We start from the raw sequence: 14815 nt of genomic DNA, 5'->3' as shown, positions 1-14815 counted from the left end.
ATGAGTGGGAGAAGCTCTGCAGCAGTGATGAGTGTGAGAAGCTCTGCAGCGGTGATGAGTGTGAGAAGCTCTGCAGCGGTGATGAGTGTGAGAAGCTCTGCAGCGGTGATGAGTGTGAGAAGCTCTGCAGCGGTGATGAGTGTGAGAAGCTCTGCAGCAGTGATGAGTGTGAGAAGCTCTGCAGCGGTGATGAGTGTGAGAAGCTCTGCAGCAGTGATGAGTGTGAGAAGCTCTGCAGCGGTGATGAGTGTGAGAAGCTCTGTATCAAGTGCGGGAAATATGCGGGTTCAGTGTGTGAGCCTGAATTAAAGGCAGGGGCACGACCTTGGAAGTATCAGTACGTCCTATGTCAGTAAAGGGTTAACGTACGTTTTTATCACACTTTTAATGCTGCGTTTTATGTCTCTTGTTGATTTGTCATGTTTTAAATAAAGCTGCTTAGCTTTTGATACTTCCTGCTATTTGGTTTTGACAAAACTGTATTGATAGGGATTACATGTGTTTTTGATGTGTGCACTAAAAACGCATGAGCGTTTTTTATCTGCAGATTTTCCGCATCTAATGTAAGTCCTAGTGAAGAGTCACATTTGCGAGTGTCTCGTGTGAGTCTCGCATCGCATCACCCGGCACGGCCTGCCGCTCTCCTGACGGCAGCATCTCAGCTACATAGAAATACATGCAGCTGACCCGCTTCTGTCAGGAGAGTGTGCGGCTGTGCCGGGTGATACAATGCCAGACTTACACGAGACACTGCAAGTGTGATTCTGGCCTAAGGGGAAAATCTGCACAGAAAACTCTTTGTACCCGCAAGAGAAATTGACATGTTACACTGAGCAAAAAGAAGTGCAGTGTGCAGGAGATTCCTATAAATCCATTGTCACACTATCGGCACTCCCAGCCCAGGAGTGCTCGCTGCCCTTCACCGACCCCGAGGTCCTTGGGGCTCTCTTGTCCTGTTGGCGCCCCCATTACCTGCGTGTCAGGGGCTCCACGATTTCCCCACTGTCCCCGCCTGCTCCTCGCTGCCTGCTCCGTCCTCAGACTCCCAAGGACCGCGCATGCGCAGTAAGGCTCTCGTGTGTGCATTGTTCTTTTTCTTAAAGGGCCAATGCAACCTTACCTGGACGTGCCTCCCGTTCCCTGCCATTAGGCTCAGTGCTCATAAGGCATTCTTCCCCCATTGGGACGTGCCTGTTCAACGTGGCCCCGTAGTTAGTCTGCCCGTGCTAGTTGTCAGACCCCCCTTGCTATTTCACATTTCGTATTAGTCTGTAATTCTATCTCTGTTTACGTCAAGTAGTGCCTGTGTTCCCGCTTGTGTCCATCTGGTTACCTCCAGTTCCTGCAAGTATCTTCCATCTGCCTGTTACCACTGGTGCCAGTCAGTCCCGAACTACTCCTCTGCCTCATCTGTCCCTGGTCTACGTCCTGTGGCTCCATCTGTTGAGGTAACAGGATCCCTTGGGGCGACACTTATCAGAATGTGTACCTCCAGTGGTAGTAGTGAAGACTTGGGGGCCATCTAGGTCCGCTACCCTGGGTCAGTGAATGGTACCTTGGTGCAGTGGACACACTTCCTCCGATTACCCGGATGTGACATCCATCCACTTTGCTGGAACTGTAAGGCTAGGTTCACATTTCCGTTGTTTATGATCAGTCACAATCCTCTGATAAACAACGCAATCCGTTTGGCTGATTCCGTTGTTTCCCATAGACTTGTATGAGCGGCGGATTGCGACTGATACCCTTGCGTTACATCCGCCGCCCAACTGATCAATCGTGGAACGACTGACCGTTGGGCGGCAGGAACGCAGCATGTAACATTTTTTGAGCAGCGGAATCCTTATGTTTTCACTGCGCATGCTCAAATCTTGTGTTTAATCATTCAAATGATTGTCTCTCTCTCTCTCGGCGGCCGAACGATCAGCTGATTGTTCACAATAGCCGGCCGATCAGCTGATCGTTCACAGAAGCCGGCCGCCGGGTGATCAGCTGATCATTCTCAAAAGCCGGCGGCCGGGAGATCAGCTGATCACTCTCAAAAGCCGGCGGCTGGGAGATCAGCTGATCACTCTCAAAAGCCGGCGGCCGGGAGATCAGCTGATCGCTCACAGAAGACGGCCGCCGGGTGATCAGCTGATCGTTCTCTCTCGTTTTAGAACGGAATCTGCTTTATCATAACAATGCATTCCAATTCTTGTCATCCGTTGTACAACGCATCAGTCAAAAGCGTCACGCAACGCATATGACTGATGCAAAACAATGGAAATGTGAACCTAGCCTAAAGGGTGCTTTACACGCTGCGACATTGCTAACGATATATCACCGGGGTCACGTCGTTAGTGACGCACATCCGGTGTCGTTAGCGACATCGCAGCGTGTGACACCTAGGAGCGACGATCAACGAGCGCAAAAAACGTCAAAAATCGTTGATCGTTGACACGTCGCTCCTTTTCCAAATATCATTGATGGTGCATGCCGCTGGTTGTTTGTCGTTCCTGCGGCACCACACACCGCTGTGTGTGACAACGCAGGAACGACGAACATCTCCTTACCTGCGTCCACCGGCAATGAGGAAGGAAGGAGGTGGGCGGGATATTCCAGCCGCTCATCTCCGCCCCTCCACTTCTATTGGACGGCTGCCGTGTGACGCCGCACAAATCGCCCCCTTAGAAAGGAGGCGGTTCGCCGGCCAGAGCGCAGGGAAGGTAAGTAGTGTGACGGGTGTAAGCGATGTTGTGTGCCACGGGCAGCGATTTGCCTGTGACGCACAACCGACGGGGGCAGGTACGCGCGCTAGTGATATCGCAGCGTGTAAAGTGCCCTTAAGACGTTGCGTTTTTGACCATGCGAAAATACTCCGCGTGAAAATCTCACTAAACACTCATCCTGAGCTCATGGCATAAGGAAACTGATTTTGATGCAGTTTTTTTTTTCTGCCGGAAAAACCGAACACTATGTCTAGAGAACCGCAGCGGATATTCCATGCATTTATTTTATACATTTGTGCTGCAATTTTTGCGCATTTTTTGCTGCTAAGAATCATTGATCTCAATGTGAACGACCTCTGGTGATAATATACTGCACCTCATCATTGCATTTTTGCCATTTTATTGGGGCATGAAGACCTCTCAATTAGAAACTTTTTGATTTGCGACAATTCAGCTTTTCAGCTTTTTTTTAAAGTTGTTTTTGTTTAGTTCCGTTTCTAAATTTTATGTCCATGTGACTATTGCTAAACATCTTTCCCCGACTGGAAGGATTTTTTTTTCCAGAAACTTTGCTCACTTTTTGCAGAATATGGAACTTTTTGCATTAAAAAGGCGCAAAAATAAACAACTGCTTTTACTTTGCGCAAAATTAATAAACCGCGAGTGCCATTTTGAAGAATTTGGCGCAAAAAGGGGAACGAATACAACACAAAAAACCCAAATTATGAATCAGGTCTGGTGTTTTTTACTCTCTTTTTTTCTCTTATGGTTTTTTTTATGCCTTTTTACATTACATTATAGGGTGTAGTGATAGGGAGGACTTTTTACGTATTTCTGTGAAAAAAAAATATAAAAACAATAAAATCTAAAGCAAAAACGCTTTTGTTGCTGCAATTTATAGGTGGAAATTGAGTCAAAGAATTGACATGCTGCATGTTAAAAAAATAAACCCAACATGTGCATTATGGGTGCGTTTTTCCTATTGAAATGAATAGGAAGCACAGGCGCACAGCAGCGATATCTTGGCCGGAGTGGGCGTGGCTACACGGGGAGTGGGCGTGACTACACGAGGTAGTGGGCGTGACTACACTAGGGAGTGGGCGGTAGTTCTTTGGTTTAGAAGGCATTCGCGGAATGAAGGCGGAGCTACGGGCGGTGATTGACAGCTCGTAGGCGCGGCTTGTGTTCGTGTTTGTGTATGGCCTTACATTGAGGAGGCGTGGTCTCGGAGCAGGGTGGGCGTGTCTGTGCGCGCTGTGTGCGCTGGAGAGCGGTGGCGGCGCCAGTCTCTCACAGGCGGCGCTGCGCGGCGGTCGTCGGTTGGAGCTTGCGTGTTGCCGGGACTTTTGTGACCGTTAGGCGCTCGGTCAGCCCGTGAGTGCGCGGAGCTGTGGGGATGCTGCAGTCCTGCCGTACAGGTAATGCCGGCAGCGCCGAGCGCGGAGGCTCCGGGACTTGTTTTGCTTCTTTGTGCGAGTTGAGCACGGAGCTGCCCGAGGTCTCCAGCTGTTTGCAGACTACATTCCCAGCCTGCTGCTGTCAGGGCGATGGGAGAAGTGGTCGGCCGAGCCCCGGTGTGCAGTGTGGCCTCTCTGTGGTGGGCACCGCTGGCCCCGGCCCTGGCTGTCCTCACTGGCCCATTATAATGAATGGGGATCGCACATCTGGGCTGATTGGCACAATCTGATTGGTGATCAGACTTTCTGGTGTGACCCTCCTCATATTGTCTGTACATGTCCCCTCTGAATTGTAAAGTGCTGCGGAATATGTTGGTGCCAGAAGATTATTATTATTGGCTTGGTGTGGTCAGAGATCAGGGTCAGCGCCATCCTTCTGGTGGGCACCTCTCTTGGAACAGCAGGGGCAGGGGTCAGCGCCATCCTTCTGGTTGGCACCTCTCTTGGAACAGCAGGGGCAGGGGTCAGCGCCATCATTCTGGTTGGCACCTCTCTGGGCACAGCAGGGGCCGGGGTCAGCGCCATCATTCTGGTTGGCACCTCTCTTGGAACAGCAGGGGCTGGGGTCAGCGCCATCCTTCTGGTGGGCACCTGTCTGGGCACGTCAGGGGCCGGGGTCAGCTCCATCCTTCCGGTTGGCCCCTGTCTGGGCACAGCAGGGGCTGGGGTCAGCGCCATCCTTCTGGTGGGCACCTGTCTGGGCACAGCAGGGGCCAGGGTCAGCGCAATCCTTCTGGTTGGCACCTGTCTGGGCACGTCAGGGGCCGGGGTCAGCTCCATCCTTCCGGTTGGCCCCTGTCTGGGCACGTCAGGGGCCGGGGTCAGCTCCATCCTTCCGGTTGGCCCCTGTCTGGGCACAGGCGACTCCACCGTGTGGCTCTGCTTCCTCCTCAGTCTTCTGTGCTGATGGTGGCGATGCTGATCGCTTCTGTAGGGTCGCGGGCAGTGAGGGCAACTTTTCCAGCTGTTGTGTCAGTAACTCCGGGTTGTTGTAGGCTCTTTCGTGTTGTACCAGCTGCTTCATACCCAGAAGTGGCGGACATTGCCCACACCAATACACCAGCACTAGGAGTGTGTACGGGCGGCTGGAAGTGCAGGGGGGAAGTTAGATGGTCAGTAAGATATTCTAAAGCTGATGACTATTGTCAACACTGATAACCGTGTAACTCTGCCACAAAGAATCGGCGCCACAAACTGTGACGTGAGGAGGGGGATCAGCAGTGCCACAAACTGTGACGTGAGGAGGGGGATCAGCAGTGCCACAAACTGTGACGTGAGGAGGGGGATCAGCAGTGCCACAAACTGTGACGTGAGGAGGGGGATCAGCAGTGCCACAAACTGTGACGTGAGGAGGGGGATCAGCGGTGCCACAAACTGTGACGTGAGGAGGGGGATCAGCGGTGCCACAAACTGTGACGTGAGGAGGGGGATCAGCGGTGCCACAAACTGTGACGTGAGGAGGGGTATCAGCGGTGCCACAAACTGTGTCGTGAGGAGGGGGATCAGCAGTACCACAAACTGTGACGTGAGGAGGGGGATCAGCAGTGCCACAAACTGTGTCGTGAGGAGGGGGATCAGCAGTGCCACAAACTGTGTCGTGAGGAGGGGGATCAGCAGTACCACAAACTGTGTCGTGAGGAGGGGGATCAGCAGTACCACAAACTGTGTCGTGAGGAGGGGGATCAGCAGTACCACAAACTGTGTCGTGAGGAGGGGGATCAGCAGTGCCACAAACTGTGTCGTGAGGAGGGGGATCAGCAGTACCACAAACTGTGTCGTGAGGAGGGGGATCAGCAGTACCACAAACTGTGTCGTGAGGAGGGGGATCAGCAGTACCACAAACTGTGTCGTGAGGAGGGGGATCAGCAGTACCACAAACTGTGTCGTGAGGAGGGGGATCAGCAGTACCACAAACTGTGTCGTGAGGAGGGGGATCAGCAGTACCACAAACTGTGTCGTGAGGAGGGGGATCAGCAGTGCCACAAACTGTGACGTGAGGAGGGGGATCAGCAGTGCCACAAACTGTGACGTGAGGAGGGGGATCAGCAGTGCCACAAACTGTGTCATGAGGAGGGGGATCAGCGGTGCCACAAACTGTGTCATGAGGAGGGGGATCAGCGGTGCCACAAACTGTGTCGTGAGGAGGGGGATCAGCAGTACCACAAACTGTGACGTGAGGAGGGGGATCAGTGGAGGAACAATAGATCAGGAAAGATAACTCTGTCCTGTAAGATTACCCAGATTTTTGGGTCTGTAGACATAATACTGTTTTCAGTTCCAGAGCCTGGAATGTAATATATGTGACCGGCCTCGGGGCCTGACTAACATTTCATCATCTGCTGAGGACTGAGTTACCCGTGCTCTCGGATGAGGATATAGACGGGGGGATTTTTTGAGGAGTTCAGCCATTTACCAGGCACAGATGAGTTATTCTTCTAATTTGGGGGCCTAATTATGGGGCTGCATATATTACTGCAAGGTGTGAACAGATCCAGCCCTGATTTCATTGGCCTCTTACCTGTAGACGCACAGAGCTGGCCCTCCATTATACAGGGCACATGTGACCCGGAGAGTTTTCTCGTTACGGTATGTGTTTATATGGACTGATTACGGGGTTTTGGTTCGTGGCTCTTCTTGGTGGAGTTACGGCTTACAGAGTATTTACACATGGCTGCCAGACCGTGGTAACCACGAGCGTATACGATCCATCTGCAGCCAGAGTGCGCTTAGCATCCACTGTATGATGTGTGGCACTTTAAAACTGCATTTGGAAGGGGGAGCGGAGGGGGCATTTTTTTCCCTCACCATATGACGGCACCACGATATAAGGGTGCCGTCATGGGTTCGGAAAAAACACATTACCGGTAAGTAATTACGTATTTTTCCAGAGTTTCTTATAAAGTGAAAAATTTTGGGGTTCCCGGATACACAAGAACCTGGATGTTTGACAAAGACGTACTGATGGGGACTATAGATTGTCAGCCCCTATGGGGACAGTGATGATGCCTGTAAAGCGCTGTGGAATATGGTGGCGATATATAAGTAAAATAAAAAAAATGAATGTATCAATACAAGCTTGATGCCTCTATACATAGATGGATGTCCCCACATCTGCAGGCGAGGTCCTAGGGATTGAAGATTAACCCTGAGTAGACTATAGTTTATACGCTGCTCATGTCCCGTTGGATCGGCTCCATGTTTTTGTTTTTAAAGTGGCATTCCTTTACATCTCTCTATGATTGAATAGTCCCTGACACTGGTTTTAATGAGCTGAGCGCCGGTGTGTAGCCGCCTCCTCTCTGATATCGGTGGGTGTTCTGGTAATTTTGGAATGTCCTCTCCTGATTTTTCCACTGTAAGGTTCTGTGCAGACTTGACTCTTGTTCATGGACTTTGTACCGGAGATCTATGGGAATCATCTTCATCTGTCGGCACCGCACCATATTGTACCCTAAGGCAATACCTCTACAGCTGCCATACGTGAGGGATTTCACATTATTTTCTAAACCCCCTGACGATCATGGCTGTCCTGTGAAGGTTGATGTTCTGGACTAACAACAGCGACTGTCCAGTTGATCTCGCCAGTGGCCTGATCTCGTAGGACTGTCACGCAGCATGAAGGGCTGTACAACTAAACCATAACGACTGATGGAAAGAATGCTTGAAAAAGACCCATAGTAGGTTGAATCCTTGCATACATGACAGAATAAAAAGGTATGGGATTTCTTCACCTACTCTGGGACGCTGTCAACTTTTTTTTTTTTTCTATTGGCGGAAAAATCAAACAAAGCAGATCAAGTTTTCCACGAATATCTGTTGTCCTCAGTGCCCATGTAACATATAGCAGTCTGCTCCAGTTCCAAGGATCAACTGAAGACTCCTACCTCTGTTTCTATGATCAATAAAGGGTCTGGGAATCCCAAACTCCACTAGTCATGGATTCTGAATTGTAGCAGTAAAAGCGCAAACGTTTTTTAAAAGTTTAAATTTTTAAGTCTCTCTGCGTCGCCCCCCCCCCTGTCTCTGCGTCGCCCCCCCCCTGTCTCTGCGTCGCCCCCCCCCCTGTCTCTGCGTCGCCCCCCCCCCTGTCTCTGCGTCGCCCCCCCCCCTGTCTCTGCGTCGCCCCCCCCCCTGTCTCTGCGTCGCCCCCCCCCCCTGTCTCTGCGTCGCCCCCCCCCCTGTCTCTGCGTCGCCCCCCCCCCCTGTCTCTGCGTCGCCCCCCCCCCCTGTCTCTGCGTCGCCCCCCCCCCTGTCTCTGCGTCGCCCCCCCCCCTGTCTCTGCGTCGCCCCCCCCCCCTGTCTCTGCGTCGCCCCCCCCCCCCTGTCTCTGCGTCGCCCCCCCCCCTGTCTCTGCGTCGCCCCCCCCCCTCTGTCTCTGCGTCGCCCCCCCCCCTGTCTCTGCGTCGCCCCCCCCCCTGTCTCTGCGTCGCCCCCCCCTGTCTCTGCGTCGCCCCCCCCTGTCTCTGCGTCGCCCCCCCCCTGTCTCTGCGTCGCCCCCCCCCCTGTCTCTGCGTCGCCCCCCCCTGTCTCTGCGTCGCCCCCCCCCCTGTCTCTGCGTCGCCCCCCCCCCCTGTCTCTGCGTCGCCCCCCCCCCTGTCTCTGCGTCGCCCCCCCCCCTGTCTCTGCGTCGCCCCCCCCCCTGTCTCTGCGTCGCCCCCCCCCTGTCTCTGCGTCGCCCCCCCCCTGTCTCTGCGTCGCCCCCCCCTGTCTCTGCGTCGCCCCCCCCCTGTCTCTGCGTCGCCCCCCCCCCTGTCTCTGCGTCGCCCCCCCCCTGTCTCTGCGTCGCCCCCCCCCCCTGTCTCTGCGTCGCCCCCCCCCCCTGTCTCTGCGTCGCCCCCCCCCCCCTGTCTCTGCGTCGCCCCCCCCCCCCTGTCTCTGCGTCGCCCCCCCCCCTGTCTCTGCGTCGCCCCCCCCCCCTGTCTCTGCGTCGCCCCCCCCCTGTCTCTGCGTCGCCCCCCCCCTGTCTCTGCGTCGCCCCCCCCCTGTCTCTGCGTCGCCCCCCCCCCTGTCTCTGCGTCGCCCCCCCCCCCTGTCTCTGCGTCGCCCCCCCCCTGTCTCTGCGTCGCCCCCCCCCCTGTCTCTGCGTCGCCCCCCCCCCTGTCTCTGCGTCGCCCCCCCCCTGTCTCTGCGTCGCCCCCCCCCTGTCTCTGCGTCGCCCCCCCCCTGTCTCTGCGTCGCCCCCCCCCTGTCTCTGCGTCGCCCCCCCCCTGTCTCTGCGTCGCCCCCCCCCCTGTCTCTGCGTCGCCCCCCCCCCTGTCTCTGCGTCGCCCCCCCCCTGTCTCTGCGTCGCCCCCCCCCTGTCTCTGCGTCGCCCCCCCCTGTCTCTGCGTCGCCCCCCCCCTGTCTCTGCGTCGCCCCCCCCTGTCTCTGCGTCGCCCCCTCCCCTGTCTCTGCGTCGCCCCCCCCCCCTGTCTCTGCGTCGCCCCCCCCTTTTGCACACCACCCCCGTCGCCCTCTCTTGTGCAAAACACCCCCCTTCCCCTGTCGCCCTCTCTTATGCACCCCCGCCACCCTCTCTTATGCAAAACACCCCCCTCCCCCGTCGCCCTCTGTTTCCCTTGCCCCCTGCCCTGTCGCCCTTTGTTTTCCCCGCCCCCCTCCCCCCGTCGCCCTCTGTTTCCCCCTCCATTCCCAATGTTATACACCTTAGATGTTAGCTATCAGGATGTGATTGTGTCTTTGGTGTCTTCCCTTGTCCTCTTGGGATTGCTGCTCTCTTCCTACATGTTACCAATGTTTCGTCAATATTTACTAATTATCTCTCTGTAGATGGTTGTCACGTGTAAGCCTAAAAGCAACAACCTGAAAACAGAAACCTTGTTTCAGAACAACGATGAGTGTATTGTCCTGGTCTCGGTCATGACTTTCGTTCCTTTGGGGAAAGTTCCCCTCTGTTTGGCTCTGTCAGGTGGAAGCCCCAGAGATGGAGGCTGTGTGCGGTCGCCGGTACACTACAGCCTCCTAATCCTCTCTCTATACAATGAGTATCAGTGCTATATATACTGTATGAAGGGAATGGAAATTTACATTTTAACAATGTGATCATTCTTCTAAATGTGCTGTGGGGATTACGTCCCCCATTAACAGGAAAGCCGCTGCCACACTCCTGATTGCAGCTCTTTAACACCAAAGATAACCGCATTGGCTGTCCAAATTTGGACTCTCCAGACATTTCTCTCCAGATTAAAGGGAACCTGTCATCAGAAATTTTGCTTTAAACCTAAAAGTTTCCCCCTCCGCAGCTCCTGGGCTGCATTCTAGCAGGTTCCTGTACTTTTTGTGGCCCCTTTTAAACCAAATTAAATACTTTATAAACTTGTACCTTTTGCTATGTAAATTTTGAGAATCGTCCATGGGGGCGGGCTCTCTGCTGACCGTTGCTGTTCCTCCAGCAGATTTACGCCGCCCCCCCCCAACGCTGAATTTCATATCTCAGGACGCCGCCCCTGGGCGCCCGTGGTCCCGAGCATGCGCTGTGCGACTGTAGCGGGACTGTGCACTGTGTGCACGTGTGACCGCTGGTGACGTTTTGTGCACGCACGAGGTTATGGGCGGCGCTGTGAGTGTCATCAGCAAGTGCCGCCCATAACCTCGTGACTGCACTTTCCCCTCTGCCTCCAGCGTTCTGCGCAAGCGCTTGCTGGCCAGATGACCCGACGTCGCCTCTTTCCCATCTTGCCCTGCTGCAGGGTAAGATGGGAAAGAGGTGACGTCGGGTTATTTGGCCGGCGAGCGCTTGCGCAGAACGCTGGAGGCAGTGGGGGATCGCGCGTCCACGAGATTATGGGCGGGCACTTGTGATGCAATTACAGCGCCGCCCATAACTCGTGCCTGTGACACACGTCACCAGCGATCCTGGCGTGGACGGCACCTCGGGCGCATTGGGCGGCGTCCTGATGGATAAAATGGAGCGTGGGGGGACGGCGTCAATCTGCAGGGGGAACAGCAATGGTCAGCAGAGAGCCCGCCCCCATGGACGATTTACAAAATTTACATAGCAAAAGGTACAAGTTTATAAAGTATTTAATTTGGTTTAAAAGGGGCCACAAAAAGTACCGGAACCTAGAATGCAGCCCAGGAGCTGCAGAGGGGGAAACTTTTTAGGTTTCAAGCTAAATTTCTGATGACAGGTTCCCTTTTAAGGAGGCGTTTATGCACCATACACTTCTGTCTGATATTGGTGGGTTCGAGCAATGTTAGTCTAATGTGTAGGGGCCTTTATGAGAACATAAATGCCTGATGAAAGCGGCTCCTACCACTAAATTAAGTTGTTTTTTTTTTTTGTCCTCAGATCTCTTCTGGCATAGAGAAATGTAACGTTTTTGCAATGTAGTTCTCCATTGGTTGAATGGATAGCAGAAAAGAAAGAGGAACCAAGCCAGGGAATGAAGGCGCTATTAGGGGTAGTGTGTCAGGGTAGCACACAAGACAAGGTATAGCCAGCGTCAATTACGGCGGCTCGCCCTAGTGTTTTGCTATAGGTACAACCCTATTGTAGGACTGTAAATGGGGGCAGAGCAGCCAGTGTCACAACCCTTACAGAACAAGTTCTTGACCTTTAGTTAAGTATATAGAAGAACCTCTGGTGTATGGTGGCACTTCGCCAGTGGTGTGTAGGACCTAGTTGCAAGGAGAGAATGGTTCAGCCAGTGGTAAAGAAAAAAAAGCAACTTGTCAAAGGCACAACGCGTTTCAAGCCACCAAGGCTTCTTTTTCAAGTGAGCTGAAGAGCATACACTACACATGCAAAAGCACCACAATTAAAAAAAAAAAAAAAGTAAGACCCTCTATAGGGAGGAATGACAGTAATGCACATTGTAAATATGAAATAAATGGTGCTTATGAGCATAGAAGATATATGAAATAAATTTAATGAAATAGAAAGTAGTAATTTTGGGTAATCGAAGGCAGGTTCAGGTGCAGTGCTGCTGTGTAGCATGTGCCAGGATTCAGCTGTAGCATGTGCCAGGATTCAGCTGTAGCATGTGCCAGGATTCAGCTGAGCAGCCAAGATGCTGGATAGGAGATGAAGAATCGAGCGCATGAGTCTAAGCATGAGTCCAGGATTGTAATAAAGAAAGAAGCCTTCCAGGATGACTACGTAACAGGGACGCTGAACTTATTGAACTGGGCACGCAGGTGCACTGGTTTGGTGGAAGGGTGCCCTGTTTTGACTATAGAGAATGGAGCCATAATTTGACCTTGTGTGTGGGACCTTTAATGTGGCCGGGCACATTAGAGGTAGGTTGATGGTAGAACAAACAATCGCCTGGTGAGGGATTGTTTCGCTGATGCAGTCCTGGGCTGAGTTCACATATCCGGTAATCATCCGTTAGAACAGATCCTTCAGTGATCCGTTGGCAAAAAAGTTCTGCTGACACAAGTTTCTTGTAAGTTTTGAAAAAAATTATTTTTGCGGAATCCGTTTTTTCACATGAGAGTCTATGGAAAACGGATCCGTTACCTGATTGCTATTTATCTTCCATATGAAATTGATCCTGTAAGAAAAATTAGATCCCAAATAGCAATCCGTTAATGGATCCATTTCCATAGACTCCCATGTTAAAAAAAAAAAAAAAAAATTGATCCTGCAAGAATCAATTTTTTTCAAAACAAAGTTGTGTTTACAAAACGTTTTTGCCAACGGATCTCTGCTGGATCCGTTCTAACAGTTGATTACTTGACTTGTTAACTCAGCCTTACACATTTTAGTCCAGTTTGGCAATTAGTTATATAAGCTCTATGTATAAGGATTGCTGGGAGGTCGCTGGTGAGATGTCGCACAGTCAGACCTTACCAACAACTCTGTAACAATCGGCGACCTGTATAACGATCTCGGCGGGCGTTGGGACTGTGCCACAGCAGCACAGGAGGTCGTTGGTAAGCGTCAAACACAGCGATGCGTCCTGCCCAGCAGGACATCGCCTTTGAAGAAAATCGCCTGGACCATTCTGCAATGACCGGCGACCTCAGAGCAGGGGCCTGATCGCTGGTAGGTGTCACACTTAACGAGATCGCTGGCGAGATCATTGCTGCGTCACAGAAACCGTGACCCAGCTGCGATCTCGTTAGCGATCTCGTTGTGTGTGACGGGGCCTTAATCCAAAGACAGTCCACTACATTTCTGACCATCAGTATCTGTGATCAGTCAGATAAAACTATCATTCGTTGTTTCATTTCACCAGACGATGGCTCATTCTGGTTGGAATCATCAACTTTAGACAATGTATATATGTGCACATAGAACAACTCAGATTTTTTACTTTTTTTTTTTTTTCCCCTGTGCATGTGTGTACATATAAAATCTTTCTCTCGCTGTGTGTATATATGTGTGTGTAATATAAAATTATATATATATATATATATATATATATATATATATATATATATATATTAGTATGTATTCTATACAAGGTATAGAGACAACATAATTGAGACGCGGTGATAATTGTGGTGACTCGGGGGCTCAGACGGTGTGAACCGTATCTGTGATTGACGCGCACGTCCCCCTCGGCCATTTGAAGTTGGGATCTAATCTCGCCTGGAACTACTGGCACATCTGCTTTTCAGCAGGGTTATGTGGAATTCCTGGGTGTACGATTTCCATCTTGGAAGTAATGCTAGTCTGACATTTCTAAGAAGAGATGGAAAATACTATTCATTTTGCTTACTCTCCTGTGAAGTTTTATTGTCTGCTGAAAATCAAATTTCAAAACAGATACAGCTTGCAAAAGAATTGGGCAACGTTTCCACCGTCAGAATTGTGATATTGCAGTGTAATTCATTGAGGACGGGTACCTAGGTATATTTAAAGGGGGTTTGATACTGATAGGGAACTTAGAGTGTGAGCCCCAATGGGGATAGTGTTGCCATTATGTGTAAAGCACTGTGGAATAAATGGCGCTATATAAATGAATAAATATTATTATATTATATAGATACCTGATTATTGGGGCTGTACCCCTGCGGTGGACAGGTATGTCCTTAGTTTGCTGGGCAGTGTGGCGCCATACTATGTGTAGTGGCCGTTCTTGGTACTGCAACTCATCTTTTTCTGGATCTGTACACCAAAAGACATAATCTTTGGGGAAATTGCCAAATGTATTGTCATAATCGGTGTTTTTAACTCTATTTACTACACCAGGTTATAGGGTAACTTTTGGCTTCAGATGCTAAGTGACGAGAAAAGGGTATAACATAGTCATGATTGCATTTGTATGAAAGTCCCAAAAAAGGTCACTTTCTAAACTTTTTACACTTTTGTATCAGTCTATAATAATAAAAATAATAATAATAAAAATGGCTTTGAACAAATGCATTTATGTTGCAGCCATAAAATGTCATAAATATTGCAAAATTCTACCTTTCTATGTGACTCCGTTTTCTACATTGCGGAGGATGACAATCGTCGATGAAAAAATTTATTTGCAACCAGGTCATTGTTTTACACAATGTTTAACATGTTAGGGTACCGTCACACTTTTAGCGACGCTCCAGCGATCCCACCAGCGTTCTGACCTGGTCAGGATCGCTGATGCGTCGCCAAATGGTTGCTGGCGAGCGGTCAATCAGGCAGATCTCACCAGTGACCAGCCACCAGCGACGCGTGGAAGCGATGCTGCGCTTGGTAACTAAGGTAAATATCGG

General features: G+C 51.4%; 1 protein-coding gene across 2 annotated transcripts in view; it reads left to right on the top strand.

Annotated features, from left to right (window-relative positions):
- Positions 1-4009: 4009 nt before the first annotated feature.
- ARHGAP29 (Rho GTPase activating protein 29) overlaps positions 4010-14815 on the top strand; it is a 163258-nt gene continuing 152452 nt past the window's right edge. For both annotated transcript variants that reach the window (XM_075322355.1, XM_075322354.1), the window contains exon 1: positions 4010-4129. The gene's annotated coding sequence lies outside the window, so the exon portion shown is untranslated. The remainder of the gene's footprint in view (positions 4130-14815) is intronic.

The sequence above is a fragment of the Anomaloglossus baeobatrachus genome, chromosome 8 (assembly GCF_048569485.1).
Source record: "Anomaloglossus baeobatrachus isolate aAnoBae1 chromosome 8, aAnoBae1.hap1, whole genome shotgun sequence".
NCBI classification, from domain to species: domain Eukaryota; kingdom Metazoa; phylum Chordata; class Amphibia; order Anura; family Aromobatidae; genus Anomaloglossus; species Anomaloglossus baeobatrachus.
Note: the sequence above shows the minus strand (reverse complement) of the source record. Positions and strands in the feature narration are given on the sequence as shown.